Here is a 19,333-nt window from a genome sequence, read left to right as displayed (position 1 = left end):
TTATGTTCAAGCATGCCAGGATTGTTTTTCCTACTCTTCTGCATTAACTAACATTTTTCTACATTCAGAGCAATCTGCCACTCGTCACACCAAACAGAAATTCTTTCTACGTCATCCATGCCTCTGCAGTCACTCAACGACTATGATTTTACGTATACTACAGTGTCATCAGCAAAAAGTCGCAAATTGCTGCTCACCTTAACCGTCAGATCGTTTATGTGTATGAAGAACAAGGCCGGTCCTATCACACTTCCGTGGGGTACTTCTGACGGTACCCGTGTGTAAACCTATACCCAACAATTGCTAGTCAAATTTCTCGCTCAGTCATATAGCGGCTCAAAAGGAGACCTACAGTTCTGTTTACTTTCGCCGGACTTGATCTAGTATGTATTTAACGTTTCCCACATTACTGCAGCTTTTGATTTCCGGTTTTATTTATAGGCGGGAACAAATTCAGAGCTGTTTCTGATAGTACATCCAATATTAAGTACAATCGGCACAATTCTCGGAACGAAGGTGAGCTGCGGTCTCATTCCGTGCTACATATCCTCTGTATACGCAAGAAGAACAAACCGAGTACTAATGAATAATGGAACATTTTTGTCAACAGTCGGCCCATTGTCAACGAACGGTACGGAGACCGTCACTGCGAAACAATGAACTACGTTTGTGACCTTACTTAAAAGCACTTACCACATCCAGATTGGCTGTAGCGGGCCTTCCACGGGTTGGAGACAAAGATTTCTTCGCGCGGTATGATGGCGTCCAGCCAAGTCTGATCTCGGAACATTACAGTAACCGTGCTGACGTGTAACGATAAAACAGAAGACCACGTTTATTCGTATCTAATTGACTACCACTAATGGGAAACGGCGTCACATTTTGACTTGAAACTGGCTAAAACGATGCTACGGATGAGTCCGTCTCAAGCTGCCTATCTCAGAGTTTGTGGACCAGTCGGCTTATGGTATGTTAAGATGATGATGGTAGAGATGGATTATGAACATACATGTCTGTTTCCAAGTTATCTTGGATAATTTAGCGTGATACCATCTGGAAGTGCAAAGATTTCGACGCGGAAGCTTTGTTCGTTAACACAGTAACAGAATTAGATTCCTCGAAGGTTCCAATGATTTGCAGAAAGCTATTCATATGTGTTTAAGTTGTCGTGATCAGTCTCTTTATTTGTATTGTATTAAGATTTATTATCGTGTTTTCAGTATGGTCGTAAAGACAAAGTACTAGCTGAAGTTTTGTTAAGAAGGGCTAAATGACCTGTGTGGTCTTGCCGAAAAACCTCCTCAGCACTCACCGAAAGACAGTAAGGGAAAACGGTAATCCTTATAGTGACTGTAAACCTGTAACAGAAATTAATTACAGCGAAATATTATCAGATAGTAGAACAGACAGAGCGTGCGATGACGACAGTTCATATTTTAGCTTCATAGTACGATGTGCCGTCCATTTTCTTCTATAGAAAAGCATCCTTTCCTGCTGGTTTATATTCAGATAAAAGAAAAAACATTAGTGTTTCAAATTTTAAATCGACTAGGATATACTGTGGGATTTGTTGGTACTAACCATTTGTTTGAAGCAGCAGCTTACTTTTCTTACTCGCCATACAGAAGCGTCATCTGTAAATCGTAGAAGTCTTCACAATGAGAAAGCAGCTGTGATATTAGCTTAACGCTTCTCCTCGGTGAATTCGGCAGCGAATACGGTATTGTTACTATGTCACATGGGCGCGGTTTTTACTGAAGGACTGTTTCTATTCTCGTAATGAAAAGAAGTTGTAGAGCGCAGAGGCGGTGGTGCAGTAGAGTGCTACCTATGAGCGAGTTTGCAAAAGATGTGGAGGATATCTCTTGTATGTATGCAGGCAACAATCAGAACGCTTCAAATCTACAAAGAAAACCACCTTGTATCCCGAATTTTTTTTCTCTCTCTCTGTTTGACTGTTAACCCAGAAATATGACGAGCACTTACAGTATCACACAGGACTGCAAAATTTGTCGAGTTTTAGGCCTTCATTCTTTTTGAACAAATACTTTTCATAGTTTAAAGACTTCTTCATGTATAAAAATTGTCGTCAGGGAATTTTGCAGACGAATCGATTTAAACGTAATAAAAAAAGTAAGTTCGTGACTAAAAACTTTCCCAGTGCTCTAGCAGTTGATGAAAACGTTATATCGGCAGCTTTTAGCACTATAACAAAGGGCTACATTTCGCGACACCCTTTCGGTATTCCCAAGTCCGCTAACTACGCCTCTCTGTGGGCACAGAGCAGACTACGTGTTACGCGTACTAAAGTTCACGATAACGAACCGCAGGCATACTGTCGGAAAAAATTGGCCAAACTGTTACATTTCCCTTTTTGACAATGACGGAAGTGATAAAGTCACGTTGCATACCGCAGGATCGACATTGGTTTGGTTTTATACCCGTGACTGTAGCATCTGCTAACTTAACGAGTGTTATTATCGATAAACGTATTTAAATAATTTTAAAATAGCGGATCGAGAAACATTTTGTATTTTGGCGTTTGACGCCTGTGGCTGCGCGTCGCAGCTGGCGGCGTATCGTTGAGTCAAATTTCCTGTTGCGCGTGGGCGCTCACACAGTGTTATCGCTTCTTCGTTGTTTTACGGATAAGTGAATTACGGAGAGAAAGGGAGAAGGAGCCGGAAGGGGGCAGAGGAAACAAACGCCAGATTAATTCTCGAAGCTCGGCCCAGTTCCTGCCCGCGCCGTCCGCCGCCGCGCGCTACATATTTCAATAGGACGACGCGCGACCGCAATTACAGGCGACCTGCAAACTGCTCGCGGATTCCGCGACATTCGCTGGCGTTTTCCAGCGACAGCTGACCGCCTGCGCTAAGTAAATATTGGCGAACGCTGCGAGCCCGCGCCTCTCCAGGATCTGCACGCCGGCGAGCGCGGCCACCGCTTGCTCCGGCAGTGCCGGGGCTCGCCGCTAGTGGTGATGGCCTTTCTTAAAGTCTTACAAGTTCACCATCCAAAAGAGTCTTGAAATATTTAGCCCTTAAGTGATTCTTCAGAATAGTCCCCAAAGTCTTCTGTGTTTTTTTTTCTATTGATGAAAAATGTCTCTCGTAAAGTTTATTTCAAAATGAAAGAAATGTGGAACTTAGGCACAGCTTCATTACCTGGTTTCTAAATAACACGTTTCACAAAGCTTTTCGGAAAACAAATTCGGAAACAATGTTTATAATAGGTGTCCGTACGTTATCGCGATACAGTATGTAGAATGTTCAACGGAGCGTGGAAGTTTTGGCCTTACACAGTTTTCATCACGTTCTTATGACGTTGGTTTGATGTGACTGCGTGTCCCAACTAATGAAAAATCATTCCTTAAATCTCAAAAAGTTACAGCATCATAACCTCCCAAACAGATGTCCATAATTTTGAACTCGTTTTATATGTAATTTAGATGGTACTGGAACACTGCGAAGTGGCCGTGCGGTTAAAGGCGCTGCAGTCTGGAACCGCAAGACTGCTACGGTCGCAGGTTCGAATCCTGCCTCGGGCATGGATGTTTGTGATGTCCTTAGGTTAGTTAGGTTTAAGTAGTTCTACGTTCTAGGGGACTAATGACCTCAGAAGTTGAGTCCCATAGTGCTCAGAGCCATTTGAACCCATTTGGAACACTGAACGGAAATATTTCATGGTGTGTCTCAGGACAGAATCAGTTCGATGGAATTAATTCCCGTTGATTTGATTTTCTTCGTAAGAAAGTTCCCGCCTTGCATAATATAGTATTTAAGTACGAGCAGAATCTTTGTTGGACTTGCCACTCTAGTTTACCAATATAACTCCAGATTCATTCCTATGCAGAGTGAATAGCATGTAATAAAAGTTACAGTGGAGTTCTTTAAGGTATTCGACAACATTCGCAAACAGCGGAGTAGCTTTTTCCCTAAACGTATTTATCGGTTCAAATGGCTCTGAGCACTATGGGACTTAACATCTGAGGTCATCAGTCCCCTAGACTTAGAACTACTTAAACCTAACTAACCTAAGGACATCACACCGATTCATGCCCGAGGCAGGATTCGAACCTGCGACCGTAGCAGCAGCGCGGTTCCGGACTGAAGCGCCTGGAACCGCTTGGCCACAACGGCCAGCCGTATTTATTGAAACCTGAGTGTCTTCCAGATTAAACATTTCACATAACTTTCGAGCTGTGACAAAGGTGAGACGACGCCTCCTACGGAATTATACAGATCGTAGATGACGATTTTTGTACGCGAAAGATAAATTTCAACTCAGTGTATTATTCTGCATGTGTTAGTCGTTCTTCGAGATGAACATGTAGTAACTCGCACAGCTGTTATACTCGCGAAGTTGAAAAGAACAGTTACCATATATATGTTACACATAAAACCAACAATACAACAATATGTCACAACCGTATTATAAAAAATTAACTGCCAGATTGTATTGAACAACTCGAATAGGACCAGTGATCCAACTGAACAGACCATTTTAGTTCTTGTAAGGCCGGCCAATGTGGCCGAGCGGTTCTAGGCGCTTCAGTCTGGAACCGCACTGCTGCTACGGTCGTAGGTTCGAATCCTGCCTCGGGAATGGATATGTATGATGTCGTTAGGTTTAAGTAGTTCTAAGTCTAGGGGACTGATGACCTCAGATGTTAAGTCCCATAGTGCTTAGAGCCATTTGAACCATTTTGAAAGTTCTTGTAAGACTCTTCCTCTTGTCTCTACGTCCCGTTTTGTTTCTGTACACACCGCAGACCCGAAGCCATAAATGAATTTATGAGATCATTAGAGAAGTCTTTTCTTCGCTAACATGAAAACATTCAATGAAGATTGTCATTCAGCAATCGTCTTTATCCACCGCGAACGCTTTTTTCCATATTTCTGTGACACATGTGAGTGCCTTTGCGTGTTTTTGACGTAAATAATAAATATGTAGACCTTCATATAATAGCATATTCTTTCAACAGTATGCTCCAGTGTGTGTCCAAATTCTTCCGAAGCAAAAGCTTCCCGTTTCGTGGCTTACGCGAAAATCATTCGCTCTGCAAGAGTAACTAACCACTAAACAAAATGTGCGAGTTTAAGGCCAAACTATCAACTTTCGCTCCATGGTTGCTGCTTCAGCTTTGTGGCTGTATTTGTGATTATTTACTCATAGTCACACATTATCTGAAAAATAAACATCGAGGATTGTTTGTAACAAACGTTTCATGGTTCCCTAAACACTAAATAGGAAGGTAATATTGAAACCTGCGTGGGATATTTTTCATGTTAATTTCAATTGATGATCTTATTTTTATCTCTCAGGCATTAAGAAATGCGAAGGAAAAGAAGCATTTATTTTTCTTGTAAGTGTTATCGAAACCAAGCCACAGAACGTAGACAATTACGTTGAGGAACTCCTCAATAGGCAGGCTATTTGCAGTAACGTCAGAGTAAAAGGTAAAAGTATGTTTGTGCTCTTCATTTCACCCATTCGGTGATCTAAACAGTAAATGAAACTGATGCATCTTTACCGTCACGCCCGAAACAATTTTTCCAGGACAGAGCAATTGACAGTAATCGGTTCAAATGTGTACGAACTTACCGGTACCTGTCAGAACATAATTTATTTGACTGTTCAATCACAGGGAAACATTGCGTTTTTATGAAAATAAACGAAAAATGTTGACTTTGTACTGATCAATTATTTCGCGCAATTATTTCTGCGTTTGTGTTGTTGTGGCAACGGCCTTGCCACAGTGGATACACCGGTTCCCGTGAGATCACCGACGTTAAGCGCTGTCGGGCGTGGCCGGCGCTTGGATGGGTCACCGTCCCGCCGCCACGTGCTGTTGCCATTTTTCGGGGTGCACTCAGCCTCGTGATGCCAATTGAGGAGCTACTCGACCGAATAGTAGCGGCTCCGGTCAAAGAAAACCGTCATAACGACCGGGAGAGCGGTGTGCTGACCCCATGCCCCTCCTATCCGCATCCTCACCTGAGGATGATACGGCGGTCGGATGGTCCCGATGGGTCGCTTGCGGCCTGCAGACGGAGTTAGTTTTTTAGTTTAGTTAGTTTGTGTTGTTGTTGTTGATGATGATTACCTCGAGCAACTAGTTACATTTCTTCAATTTTTCCGATGTTTCCTGTATTTATGCTGGATATAAGTGCTGCATAAATATGTAATATGACACATATTTGTACTAAAATTCAGAGAGGAGAAGAGGTAAATATCCGCTACTGAAATAAACTGTTACAAAGAAGCCCCTGACGAAATGACGAGAGAATACGTAACCATTCAGTTATCAGCTACGTACATAAAGTCGCAAGTTCGTTGAATATGCAGCATCATAAAATTTTCCAGTGCCCACAATGCTGTAAATTTTGTGTCATGTGCGAAAGTACTTATGCCTTACGACGTAGGACTGAGTATTGCCTTCTTGAAACAACGTAAGGCAAGGCGCCATCAGCTCTTTGTGCAAAAAAAGTTTTGCTTTGATATTATGGAATTCAACATGAAGCTGTGTACTGAACATTTCCGACTGAGAATCTTCCTGAAAAATGTCTAGAACCGTATTCGTATAGATAGTTTCCATTGGGGAGCATGTCGCGTGGTTCTACATGAAAGCCACGCTTCTTGGATTATGCAGGGCATAGTAGAGCTTCCGGATGCTGCAGCTCGAGCTGACATTTAGCTCAGAAATCGCGCACGTTTGTTCGTAGGTCTGCAGCCGCGGCCGCGGTTATTGACAAACCCATCAAATTCCGCGACTCCCCCCCCCCACACCAGCACCGTAACGTGTTGAATATGCGCGCCAGTCTTCACGTAATGCGCTCTGGAAAAGAGAGACCTACTTGTATTCGAATAGGTTCCATTTTACTGGACTATTAAATTTACGCTCAGCCCACTGAAACCTCTATCCGCTACAATTTTCCTTGTTTCCCTTCATACCTAATCGACTTTGCGCTCTGAAGTATTGGGGCCAATCAGTGGCATATAGTTTGTCCCCAAATCCCGACTGCTAAATCGTCATAGAGGATCGAAGAAGCCATTATAATTATAAATGACAAACATTGAAAAATAGAGTGAGTCCTCTTATTTCCGTATCTTGTTTAGTCACAAAATTTTAGACGCTGTGCGCTTACTGTCTTGTAGAGGTTTCCATGCTGGCTGTGTTCTCAAAATTGTCACTGCAACTGGAATCCCGCCCGTAATACTAACAGGCAGAAATGACGAAAAGGACGTTAACAAAGAATTTCCAGGAACAAAAGTTTCTCAAGACACAAACTAAGAGTCGGAGGCTTCCAGGGTATGTCATTGCAACATCAGATCGAAGAACTGATGATTAAAGGAAGCGTTTGTTCGCAGGTATGATCAGTTAGTAATTAATGCAATATTATTTTCCGAATAAGTTGCCTAGTACACATTCGTGCTTTACCATTGTTCTATGAGATAATTCGCGCGAACATTTCCTTTAGTATGCAATTTTCGATCGAGTTGACACGACTAAAACATACCAGGGTAATATTGGGGAAGGATAATTATTATTTGATTCTAGGATTTTAATGAATATATTAACATTGTTTCCAGCTATATAATACCGATGTTTGTCTCTTGGATTTTCTTAATGTAACACAATTTATTAATCGCTACATTTACAATAAATGTACTGCTTATTCCCTTGAGGCCTAGCACATAGCCTACGACAATACAGAACTTGTAAGACGAGGGTGTAGCGCTCGTTTTTTTTATCGAAATATGGTCTGTTTCTTTTAAAGTAAAAATAGCTACTTATAACCGTGGCATAACACATGTCTTATCATCTATAATTGCATCAGTTTACAAATGTTGCACTGGAATCGAAGTATTAGCATACGATGTGTGGTTTTGTCACCTTTTTGGTACCAGACTAGCGATTTGTTGACAACAGGGTGAAAATTAACGGAGTATTGACTAAGCTTTTCATGATAACGTTGAAATATCCCAAGACGGCTGGAGGAATCGAAGGAAAGAAACTAAATTAGAATAAATGGACCATGATTATAAAGCCTCAATATGAACTGAAGTTTTCATTGATTACAATAAGCTTTCCCAGAAATTTCTCGTCCCCAAAGAAACAAAAATTGTATATAAACAACACGGGCTTGGTTAGAACTGTTATGCCCTACAATCTTGAGCACATGCCCACTAGTTGAGAACACAAACTCACGTGTCATTACCTCATTTTACTTCAGTGAGTAGTGGTCCGGAGTCGCAATTTATGGTAAATTAGGGCATTTTTGAGATTTATTATTATTGCATTATGTCTGGAATGCAGTTAATGACATTGTTTTTCATCACCTGTGAGGGCGTATCCTGTGACAAGAAGCTGCGATTCAGCAATGAGGAAGTACAGAGTAGTGGCTGATGAGCTTTCGTAACAAGAGCTTGACAAAGTTCACACAAGTTTCAGCGCGCACTTTGCGTAGTGGTGTTGTAGTCATTAGGCACAACCATCGCACACTTCCTCAGACAAGTTGTTAGCGTGCTAGTAAAAATATAGTTGCCTTCTGGGAGAGACTGTTATTAAGAAAATTCCAGTTCCTCCTGTACAGACTAGCGCTACTTACAGATGACCGTTGAACCCGCTGTTAGGCGGACTTGCTTCTTGAGAACGCGAACGCACTGCTCAAAGTACCGAAATAGCCTCCAAGCGCGATCATCGATCCAGCGTAGTGCAAAACTCTCGAGGGAGGAGTTACGTGGAATCGTCGTGTCGTCAGCGTCGAAGCCAAAACCACGTCTTCATTGCTGCGATTGAATTCTGCGAGTAACATAACGCACTAAACTCTTGCCATGACGACCCATTAAGGTGTCTGCTAGCTATAACTGCACACGTTTTCCAGTGCAATATACAAGTGCTTTAGTTGTCTTTCCTGAGATGTAGACGAAACACATCAAGCAGTTAAGTACCATTCTTTGCCGTACACTGTTTTATGTGCTCTGTTCAAAGTAGGAGTAAGAGATGCAGTCTTCACTTGTGGTGCGTAAGAAACAGAAAATGCGCCATGTTTCTCATAGTAGCGTCTGGTAATGTCTGTGTTTAAATGGCCGACTTACAGCCATTGCGACAGTATGAGATATTGCAGAGTATTTCCTATATGAACAAAAACGACTCTGTATCGAAGTAAAATGCATTTTCTAGGAAAATGTTGAATTTGCATAGTAAATATATCTGTATATGATTACCTATTGTCGCATCCAGAAATCTGATACGAGAACTTTCGGTTGCAATTCTCAGAAGTATTTCGTGTGGCGTTCAGGTATATTCTATAATTTCTGATCACGACTCAAGAATTTATTGTGTATCTTTTATATTTCACGTTACCGTATTACCAAATAACTTACAATCGTTTAGATGAAGTAGTAAAAATGAAGCAAGCGTGAAGTGGTTCTATAAGGTAACATATTGTTCTGCCAATTTTAGGTACTTTTTTGAGCGATTGTTTCTATACGTTAGTTTTTTGTACTATTCTATTGTGAATACTTTAGAAAAGAACGGATATTCGTCGAATTCAGAACGTCACAATTGTCCAAGGTAGCACCAGTAACAAGGAGATTAAAGATGTTTTAGTAGCAAGGATACTACCGACAAGTATCCAATAGTTACATCTGAACCTGTTGCATAACTTCAATTTTGGACTTTCAGAGGTGGAGTTTAATTTTTTGATGTTTATATCTCCAAGGATTATCAGAGTAATTCTAGTAAAACAGTGTGAAACTTTAAGCGATCTTCCAGCATAAGTTATCTTATACTCAAACTTTTTCACGTAAAATCATTTATGGCAAGATTTAGAACTTGAGTGACTGTCAAACGATTGTAACTCTGCACCGAATGGCTGTTTCAGAGACATTAATGGTGGCAGCGGGCCGCGTCGCGTGAACAGCGAGACGGTATGTACAAACCACATACTGAACATTTCTATTTTTCATTCAGAGAATCCTTCGCTGTGCGGTGACAAGGGTGCCGTAAGATTTTCCTCCGCTTAGTAGCGCTGGGGTACTTAACGAGCTTTGCTTATTCATTCTAAATTCCGTGTCAAGAAGATACCTGCAGCCTATATTTTTAGTTGTTTTAGAGTATTTTCCCTTTCTTTTATTCATAAATATTACTTAATCTTGTTATGTTACCAATATGTGAACAAGATATCGGTAATATAATGATAATTCATTTGTGAAGTGTTTGTCACGCATTACTTGCAAACGTTAAAATTCTGGACATTACATAGTCAGCCATCAATTGTTTACGACTGCTTTCGAACAATGATGAACTTAAGGTGGTTGTATGCAATGTGTTATCTGCAGAATAAATATTACTAACGATTGAGAACTAATGCCGTAATGTGTGTGTTTTATGTCAGAAGAAGGGCATAGTAGACCTAAATGATCACTGATTTTTGTTTTTACATCGGCATCTGTGCTCAGTAAATCACAGTATTGTGTATGGTGAAGGGCACTCAGTGTACCAAAATTATTTGCTCTGTACTCCAGTTCAATTCAGGGATAGTGCGCGAGAAAAAGAATGTCAGAACCCCCTCTCCATACACCCGGCGTTGTTTAATTTTACCTTCAATGTCATTACACAATGTGTAATGTTGAAGTATACAATATATTTCTTCAGCCGCATTGGAACGTATTGTTCGGTCGTAACTGTGCCAAGCCGATTAACTACACCCACGAATTGGTGGAACAAGGGCTTTCTAAGCCCTCTCCTTAGTGGCTGATTACGCTTCATTAGCATTACTGCCGTAAATCAGTCTAGAATCTACCTTTTTCAAGGTTAGTTCAGCCGTAAGTAGCTCGTGAGATGCTTCTAGATTCTGGGCAGTTGTGAATGATTCGAGTGACAGATAGCCGATCGTGTTTTCAAACGATATCTGGCCATTTGGTCAGTTTATTTGCATTATATGACACCATTAAGGCCAACTGTCAGAGACAAATCATTTTCGGGTGTTTCTGCATTTCTGAACATATTTCAGACAGTTTGATTGCCTTTCACGCAACTGCATCAGGTGAAAGCACTCACGGAGATGAAACGTTTGTGTGCCAGGTCATTTATGTGTATAAAAAACAATAATAGTCCTTTCACACTTCCTTGATGCGTACCGGATGCTACTTTCGCTTCTGACACTATCTGTGCTTTAAAACTGCTGTACTGCGTTATGTTTGGTATGAAGTTTTCTACCATTTTTCACCTCTGTTCCTATATTCAGTGAGCCGTTAACTAAGCGACAGTACAGAACTCTGTAGAAGGCTATCCAGAAATGAGAAAACAGGGAATCAACGAGAGCTCCACTGTATGCATCTTTCTATATCTCGTGAACGAATACAGCAAGTTGAGTTTAACGCGTTCGGTGGTTGTACAGTGCCTTATGAGTCCTACCGAAAAATCGTTGGGTATCCAAAAAGTCCATCATAGAAGGAAATGGTCGATTCTTAGACTTAAATTGTGCCCTCCATAGTATTCCGTCTCCATCGCTGTCGCTGTCGATGAGACATTAGAACGGAGAAAAAAAATTGGAAGTTTCCTGCCATCACATTTTTCTTGTTCCTTAGGAGTAGCAACTTGCAAACAAACGACGGTTTCCGACGAAACATTGGAGTGTGAGTTAACCGGCTTAAGAGGATGCAGCGCACTCGCTGGGCGGAATCCAATAGGATGTCTCGTATTTGAAAGTTATCGGGTAAAATTTCTTGTCATGCGAAGTTCGTTGGCGTTGCAAATTTGGTTTTGCGTCCATGCTATTACATTACGTTGAATAATAACGATTTCAACCTCTCTAACAATTCGCCAAGTCTTCGTTCCGTCAGACCAGCTACTGCACTGTTGTCAGTACACATACGAAAGAAAAGCGCAAAGGTTTGTACCATAGAAGGATACAACTTATACAATAATATTAATTGCTAAGTATCAGATATTCATATTTTTCGCGGCTCTGTCAGTGGGAAAGGCGTGAAGTGATGGTTTAGACAGGCCGAAGCGTTTACCGCCCTCGCAGGCTGCGCGGAACTCCTGTGTGATAACCAGTGCTACATTACAGCCACTCCACTGCGCTGCTTACTCTTATCGCACTGTTTGGTTTCGCTACTGTTGCTCCCAAGGATCCGAGCCTGTTTGTGTTCTTAATATAATTTTTGCATAATTAAGTGCCTTTTATTTAATGCATATTCGCCGTGTTTCAACTCTGCTTATCGGCCCGGGTATTAACTTTACAACGAGGCGTTACGATGTTGTATTAGCGGAGCCACAACTGTGCGCCCGACTCATTGTTTTTGTCGCGTGGCCAGAAAACAAGGTTGCCTCCATTGTGGAGGAATGGTTTCTTTTAACGAGAAAAACGCCAACGCAATTATAACATCCCAGCCCCAGCAGAAATCACGAAAGGAATACTATAGCTTTTGATAAAACTTAAAAGTAACCGATCTCCGATATAAGTATATTAAGAAAAAAAAAAGCTTCGTTTGCTTCGTTGTGACTGGAGACAGTAATTATTATGTTAGTTTGTTAACAAACGCAATATATATCACTTTTTTAGTGTCCATTACATATCTGTTACTCGTAACCTTAAATCTTAACCTACATTATGCCTTTGATCTGTCCGTTTTCGTTAAAATAAACTCCGTTGCCAAAATAAACAGTGCAGAGAATGTAATTTCGAATGGTTCTCAAATAAGTTTACATTAAAATTTATTTTACGGTATAAGTAGTTACTTACGTGAACTCGTGGATGCCCTTAGCGTTGGTAAATCCACACAAGCAAAATATATGTGTCATTTCACGTATGTAACAATTTACTCGATTCTCTTCTTCCGTCAGCGTCTAGCCGTGCTTAGAAACCGTAAAACACATAACAAATCTTTAAAGAAAGAAGAAAAAAAAGGTTACTTAATCTTTTTGTACTTGACTGTATAACCACATGTGTAGCAAGAGACGGAACAAACAAGTACTCTTCTAAGTAAATACTCTATGTAGACGTTGGAGAATCCATTATCTACGAAACAAACAGCTTCTAAAATTTCAACGTAGAGTTTAGAATGACGTAATCCCTTTGCTTACTATATAAATACTTTCGTGTGTAAGTACGCTACGATGTGTTTCTTGCTGTTGTCTATCAGGGTATCTTGTTCATCTCGTGCTGTTCTAATTTTGTAAGCATTACTTTTTTCCGATTACGACATTTTAGACACGCTGAACTAACTACATGAAGCCGAATGAAGATGGCTTAATTCAAATTTCAGCCTACCCTTCAACGTACTGCGCGTTTCCAACAAACCTGCCACAGAGAAGAGCTTGTTAACGCAAACTCTTTCTGTCTGTCATTGACGTGGAAACATTGGCATGTGCAAAGCGTGAAGTATTTCTCGTCAACCATTACTCGAAACATTTCTCCGTGTAGGCATTCAGTTGTTCGCACTGCTAATTTTTCTTTGATGATAGATTTAAAATTCATCTACATTATTGTGTTGAAACGTGGAGAACATCGACGAGGCTTGCGGTAATTATTTCAGATGGTCCGAAATAGGTGGTGAGTTCCTCGACGCCTTAGGAAAGAAATTTGGAACTGAAATTCTGTTCATTTATTTATTATAAGCCCCCCGTTAGTAAAATCTCCCAAGGTTTAACTATATTAAATTTGTATCTTTATTATTTTTTCTGTTGTTCAGGTAATTACTATATATCCTGAAAACGTTGTTTCTGGTTACAGTGTACAATAAATAGAAATAAATGTTATGAGTAAGATGAGCTCAGTCCTTTTTCTTGTATTTATGCTCTCTCATACGATAAAATAAACGTGAGAGTTTTAAAATTTGATACAGTATCGAGGAATGATCGAGTCCTTCATATCAAGAAACTTCCATATCTTCTGGCAAATCATTTTTAAGGATACAAATTTCAACCTGATTCTTAAACTGATTTAATATTGTTAATATCTTGCAAATAGTTCACACGCTATTTGTGCTGTGGCCTAACAACGATTACGTTGGGTGCTAAACGCTGAATAGCATCGTCGTCATCGCCATGTAGCAAAACTTGTAAATAGTTCAGCTTTCACCACAACCATTACCACACAAGAGAGGAACACTGTGTTTAGTATGTTAATTGTTAGTTGCATGCACGTCGAAAATCGATACGTAAATGTCTGGAAACAAACCGAAATTAATAATAGTACTTAATCTGTACTTTTGTTGTCTTCAAAAAAGCTTATGACTCAGATGATCGCGAATCTCTCTTCCAAATATTAAAAAAAAAAAACAAGGTCTAGATCTGAAACATTTGCAATCATAAAACAAACGCTAACAAATACATAGCCCAAGATAAAATTTCTGACGGAGCTCTCAGAAACTTTCCAAATCAAAACCCGAGGAAGACGAGATGGGCTGCCTCTATTACAACTCTGTCCCTAAGCAAGTAATAGAAGAATGGCGCAAACAGAAGTCAGTCCTGTAAGTTGACCAACTAGTCGCTTTAGGCAGGGGAAAGTTATCTATAGATTGCCTTGCATTTGCAGACGATTTAGCAATTTTAACTCGCGACATTCCATCAGCACAAAATCAGACTGAACTATTGAAAGAACATGCAGAAAAAGTCTGTCTCCAGATATGTTTTCTGCAATAAAGAAGCACCAAAATTCATGGAAACGAAATTCGTCAAATTAAACGAGTTCCAAAATTTAAATATTTTGGTGAAACCATTCTGGAAAATGGAATCGATACAAAAACAAACAAAATTAGAGGCCAAAATATCAACTGCATACCGACTTACTCAAAATATCCACAACAGGAAATGTATTGTGAAACAAACAGAACGAAGACATTACAACACAGTAATTAAACCAGAATTCCCTATGGATTAGAAACGCTTCATTTGAACGAGAAAACAGACATTGAAAACATGGAGAAATAGGAACACAAAATAGTAAGCCAAATTCCAGGTCCAAAAATTGCAGACGAAAAATACCGACTCAGAATCAGTCAGGAAAGTAAACAATACACAAATATCAATAGTGTCATTAGAAAACACAGGTTAAAATTCTATGGACACATCAAAAGTATGAACCCAGGAAGACTTACAAAAACAGGTAGTTGATTTTTTTGGAAGTTGGAGGGAGGTTAAATTGAACATAACGAAATGGGTTGGCTAGATCAAAACTGTTCTGAAACTGGATAGAGTTTCTCCACAAGATATGAGAAACCGTGAAATCTGCAGATCCAAAATTAACAAATGGTAAGTTGCCCAAGAGGAAAAATCAAAGAAGAAGACTGGTACAGCATGATATGAAGAGAGAAAGGAATCCCACAAGAAGAGAATAAGAGAAATATGCGCACAAATGAAGGCAAATGCCCACCTTCAAGTGCTTCGCGTAGTCCTAATGAACTTATTAGCAAATAACAGTAATAAAAAAATAATAGTTAATGTAATACTAAATGCCTTCCTTATCTCGAGTCAACAATAGGACAGATCAATGAAGTAAAAATTGATCCTCTCTGACAACGTTCTCTGCCTGTTATCTTCATGAAGTTTTTGAAGATAATGTTGAAACATTTGACCGATGATTTTGCGGTCTATTAGCCTCAGCAAATAAGTCTCACAATTTTCCTGCCGATGTCCAAGAAACTATTCCATTGTAAACAAAGGTAACGTACTGTGCCCTCACAACCTAAATATGAAAACCTAATCTATTTGTACAGATTCTCCCTGTTCGTCTGAAATTCGAACATTTTACATCAGACTGCCCTGGTTCGCTAAGTTGAGTCTTCAGTTTTAAGGTTTAATTGCACGGTCTGCCGGCTTCCGTTAAAAGTTTTCGTGGTGAAGCTGAAATTATAAATATCCGAGATTCCAGTACGCTTGGAGATGGGGTGGGGAAGAAGGGGAATGAGCGAAATATTCTGAATTCTAGACTTTTGTCTCAGCTGAAACTCAGCTCAAACGCAGTGGCAGTTGCTGCTGAAAGAGAAGCCGTTTCTTTGAAACCGCTGCGGAAATGTGAGCATGCCGTACGTTGTTTGCATACCTCAAAACGCTTACAATTAGCTTTATAATCTTATGCTTAAAGGAAACATTTTCTTAATATAACGAACTTCTCATTTTACTTCACACCGAGGGAAATAACAATTGGCAAGTATTTTCTCTCTCTCTCTCTCCCTCCCTCCCTCTCCCTCTCTCTCCTCTCTGTTCTTTCCCTCCCCCCCTTTCTCAACCACTGTTTGTTTCCTCTCCTCCTGACCCCCCCCCAGAATGGCGCCCCATCAAAACACACACACACACACACACACACACACACACATACACACACTCCATCACTCACCATCACACTTCCTTTGGCTTATCTGAATATCTGCTCTCTCTGGTTCTCTCTCTCTCTCTCTCTCTCTCTCTCTCTCTCTCTGGATGTGTGTGTGTGTGTGTGTGTGTGTGTGTGTGTGTGTGTATGCGTGTGCGTGCGTGCGTGCGCCCGCCTTTCCGTAGTGTATGAAGTTTCTCACAAACGTCTTTATTCCGCCGTCTTCATCTCCGACCTCCTACCTTCTACGAACAAGTTCATTATCAATGCATTGCCTGATTTCCTTTTAATACTTAAATGGAGTTGAGACAATTTGATAAATGGAAAAGGAAGGAATTCGTTTTTAAAAGAGCTATCTGAAAAGAAAACAATAGGTATCCATTAATGCTCCATTGTCCGTCGAAACAATGAGATCTGGGATAGGCCTATTGGAATAGCGTCTTGCCATGAGAGAGAGAGACAGCTCACATACATGCTGGATTCCAGATGTATTTGTCGATGAAAGACCGCCTTCCAACCAAGAAACATTCACTTGCAGCGTTATATCCTTCTCCAAAGAAACCTTGCGCTAGAATTCCAGAAACTTCAAACTTTCCGAACAGGCATTGCATTAAATCAGAATTCTTTGTGATTGAATCAACATTCCATTTTAGCTTAATTTCTTTTATTAGTGGTGCTGCGCGAGTGTAGAGAGCTAATTAGGTCTCGAACTTCTCCGCATGTCCAAAACACACGTTGTAGAGAACCGCTGGAAAACGCGTAGCCTACATTGTTGTCAGGACATTTCAGCTAATTTTCTAGTATTATCTATTTAGAGCTATTAATCATTTATCCTGCCTACAAACTTATTTTCCTGGGCATTAACGAACGTGTGATGCCGTTGAAGATTTTGCGTGAGTGCATCACGTCACATCGAGACTACAGATCATTTAGCTTTCTTAAATCACACGCATCATCGTATAATTAATGCAGTTTCAGCCACACAGTTCTCCATTTAAACGTAAACGAAAGATGCTTCTCTATGACAACATTTTGCAGACCTTTTCAGCACAAGAAAAGTATATTTCACGCATTTTTTGTTCAAAAAGTGTACGTTTCGTATGATTCGTATATCTGTGGGGTTGACTCACTTACTTTGTGTTCAAATCACGAATCAGCATACGACCTCAGTTGCATCTTAGATACGAAGTAGATTCAATTTTAGTTACAGTTTATCAGCCCATTAAAATTAAAAAGTAACAGTGACATGAGCAAAAACTGTCGCGATGGTTTATTGCGGGACGGCGTAGCTGAGACCACATTTTGTGCTGTTTTCGGCAGATTCTGAATCTGAGTCAGTCTCAATGTGTTCAATCAATACTGTTCAGTAAACTACCATATTATATAAATGCTATTTATAAGTCTACTGTGTCTCAATTCTCACAGTTAAAGCAAAACTTGTGGAATTATTTAGGACAGAAAAATTTGGTATTGTCGTCTGTGTTAATGCATGTCGGTCTATTATCGGAAGTGATAACATGTGGCTAATAATTGTTGTTTGAAATGCACACAAAAATTCTTCACTTATACTTCAATAAGTCGATATACGAACGAATCTTAAGAAATTTAACTTTTTCCTCAGGTATTCTGCAACTTGCTCTCACAATTGGGTTGCTGTTCCATGCACATTCATTTCACCGAGCACATAATCAAAATACATTTTAGGGTCTCTTTTTCATTCCAGTATCTGTCTCATTCTGGAAATGAAATGATCGTATGGCAGTGTTGGCCGGGAGGCCCCTTGCGGGGAAGTTCGGCCGTCATCCTTTTGTAGTTCTATTCTGGAGGTAGTGTCATATTAATCTTTATTGGTGACTAATATGTAGGTCTACTTTTCCCAACAAGGAAACGTGATTCTGGCGCCATTTAATAAAGAATGTCATTATCCTGTAATGTTTGTAAGAAGTATTTTTGTTGATAGTGAAGCACCCACAGTGCAGATAGAGGCTTGTTCTCTGTAAGCACATCTCCGCTTGATTTTCCCAAAGGCCACGAGAACACTGCATCTTTGAAACCTTCAGTTAAGCACGTTTGTAGGAGGTCACTCGATTTAGAGCAGTCACTTATAACATGCGGTTGGGATGGCGTCGCACACTGTGCGCCAGTGGCGCCCATGTACCTTATGCGGAATGAACACACAAAGTAATGCTGGGGACCATTTCGATACAAGATGAGAATACACGTGAGTGCCGAGGCAGCCACGCCCTCTACACACATATTTGAGGGCACCACGCCTGCCGCGGCAATCCCGTTGGCGGATACCGCGTTACACGTGCTCCGGCTCGCCCAAATTCTAAGACCCTCTACCAGCTCTGTGACATTTTGTTATCTTGTCTGCGGAGAAAACTGCCGATTCGAGGACGTGCGGCCACAAGGAGAAGTTTTCTTTTCATAACAGCACACATTGTGACCAAAAACTGAGTAAATAAAATTTAATTCATGCGCATAACCCGCATACGCATTGGGGAAATAATCCCTTGAGCGCTGGCACCCGGGTTGCTTTCAGAATTTATTAAGATATGTTTGCCATCCATATATTCTGACACTTTGGACACATAAAAGTCATTACGCATACTGTAGACATAGTAACACTTCACTGGGGCTGTACGTTATTCGCTAGCGGTGACCTAGAGTACTAGTCGAAATTTCACCCACTGACGCCAACAAGAACGTCAACGTCTACATGACTACTCTGCATTTCACGATTATGTGTTTGGCAGAGAATTCGTGGAACCACTTTCAGACTATTTCTCAACCGTTCCACTCCCGTATAGCACATGGGAAATATTTCCGTCCGAGCTTCGATTTCTCTTATTTTATTACGATGGTCATTTATCCCTGCGTAAGTGGAGTCAACAAAATAAATCGGCAGTCTGAGGAGAAAGTTTATGATTGAAATTTCGTATGAAATTTCGTGAAACGATCTCTCCGGAACGAGAAACTATTGCCACCGCCACTCCTGT

At 40.5% G+C, this 19,333-nt stretch overlaps 1 protein-coding gene across 1 annotated transcript in view; it reads left to right on the top strand.

The window, feature by feature from the left end:
* LOC126249451 (uncharacterized) overlaps positions 1 to 19,333 on the top strand; it is a 243,854-nt gene that overhangs the window by 17,140 nt on the left and 207,381 nt on the right. Inside the window, exon 2 of the mRNA XM_049951105.1 lies at positions 9,894 to 9,939. The gene's annotated coding sequence lies outside the window, so the exon portion shown is untranslated. The remainder of the gene's footprint in view (positions 1 to 9,893; positions 9,940 to 19,333) is intronic.

This window comes from Schistocerca nitens, chromosome 3, assembly GCF_023898315.1.
Source record: "Schistocerca nitens isolate TAMUIC-IGC-003100 chromosome 3, iqSchNite1.1, whole genome shotgun sequence".
In the NCBI taxonomy this organism is placed as follows: Eukaryota; Metazoa; Arthropoda; class Insecta; order Orthoptera; family Acrididae; genus Schistocerca; species Schistocerca nitens.
This window is presented reverse-complemented; position numbering and strand designations above follow the sequence as displayed.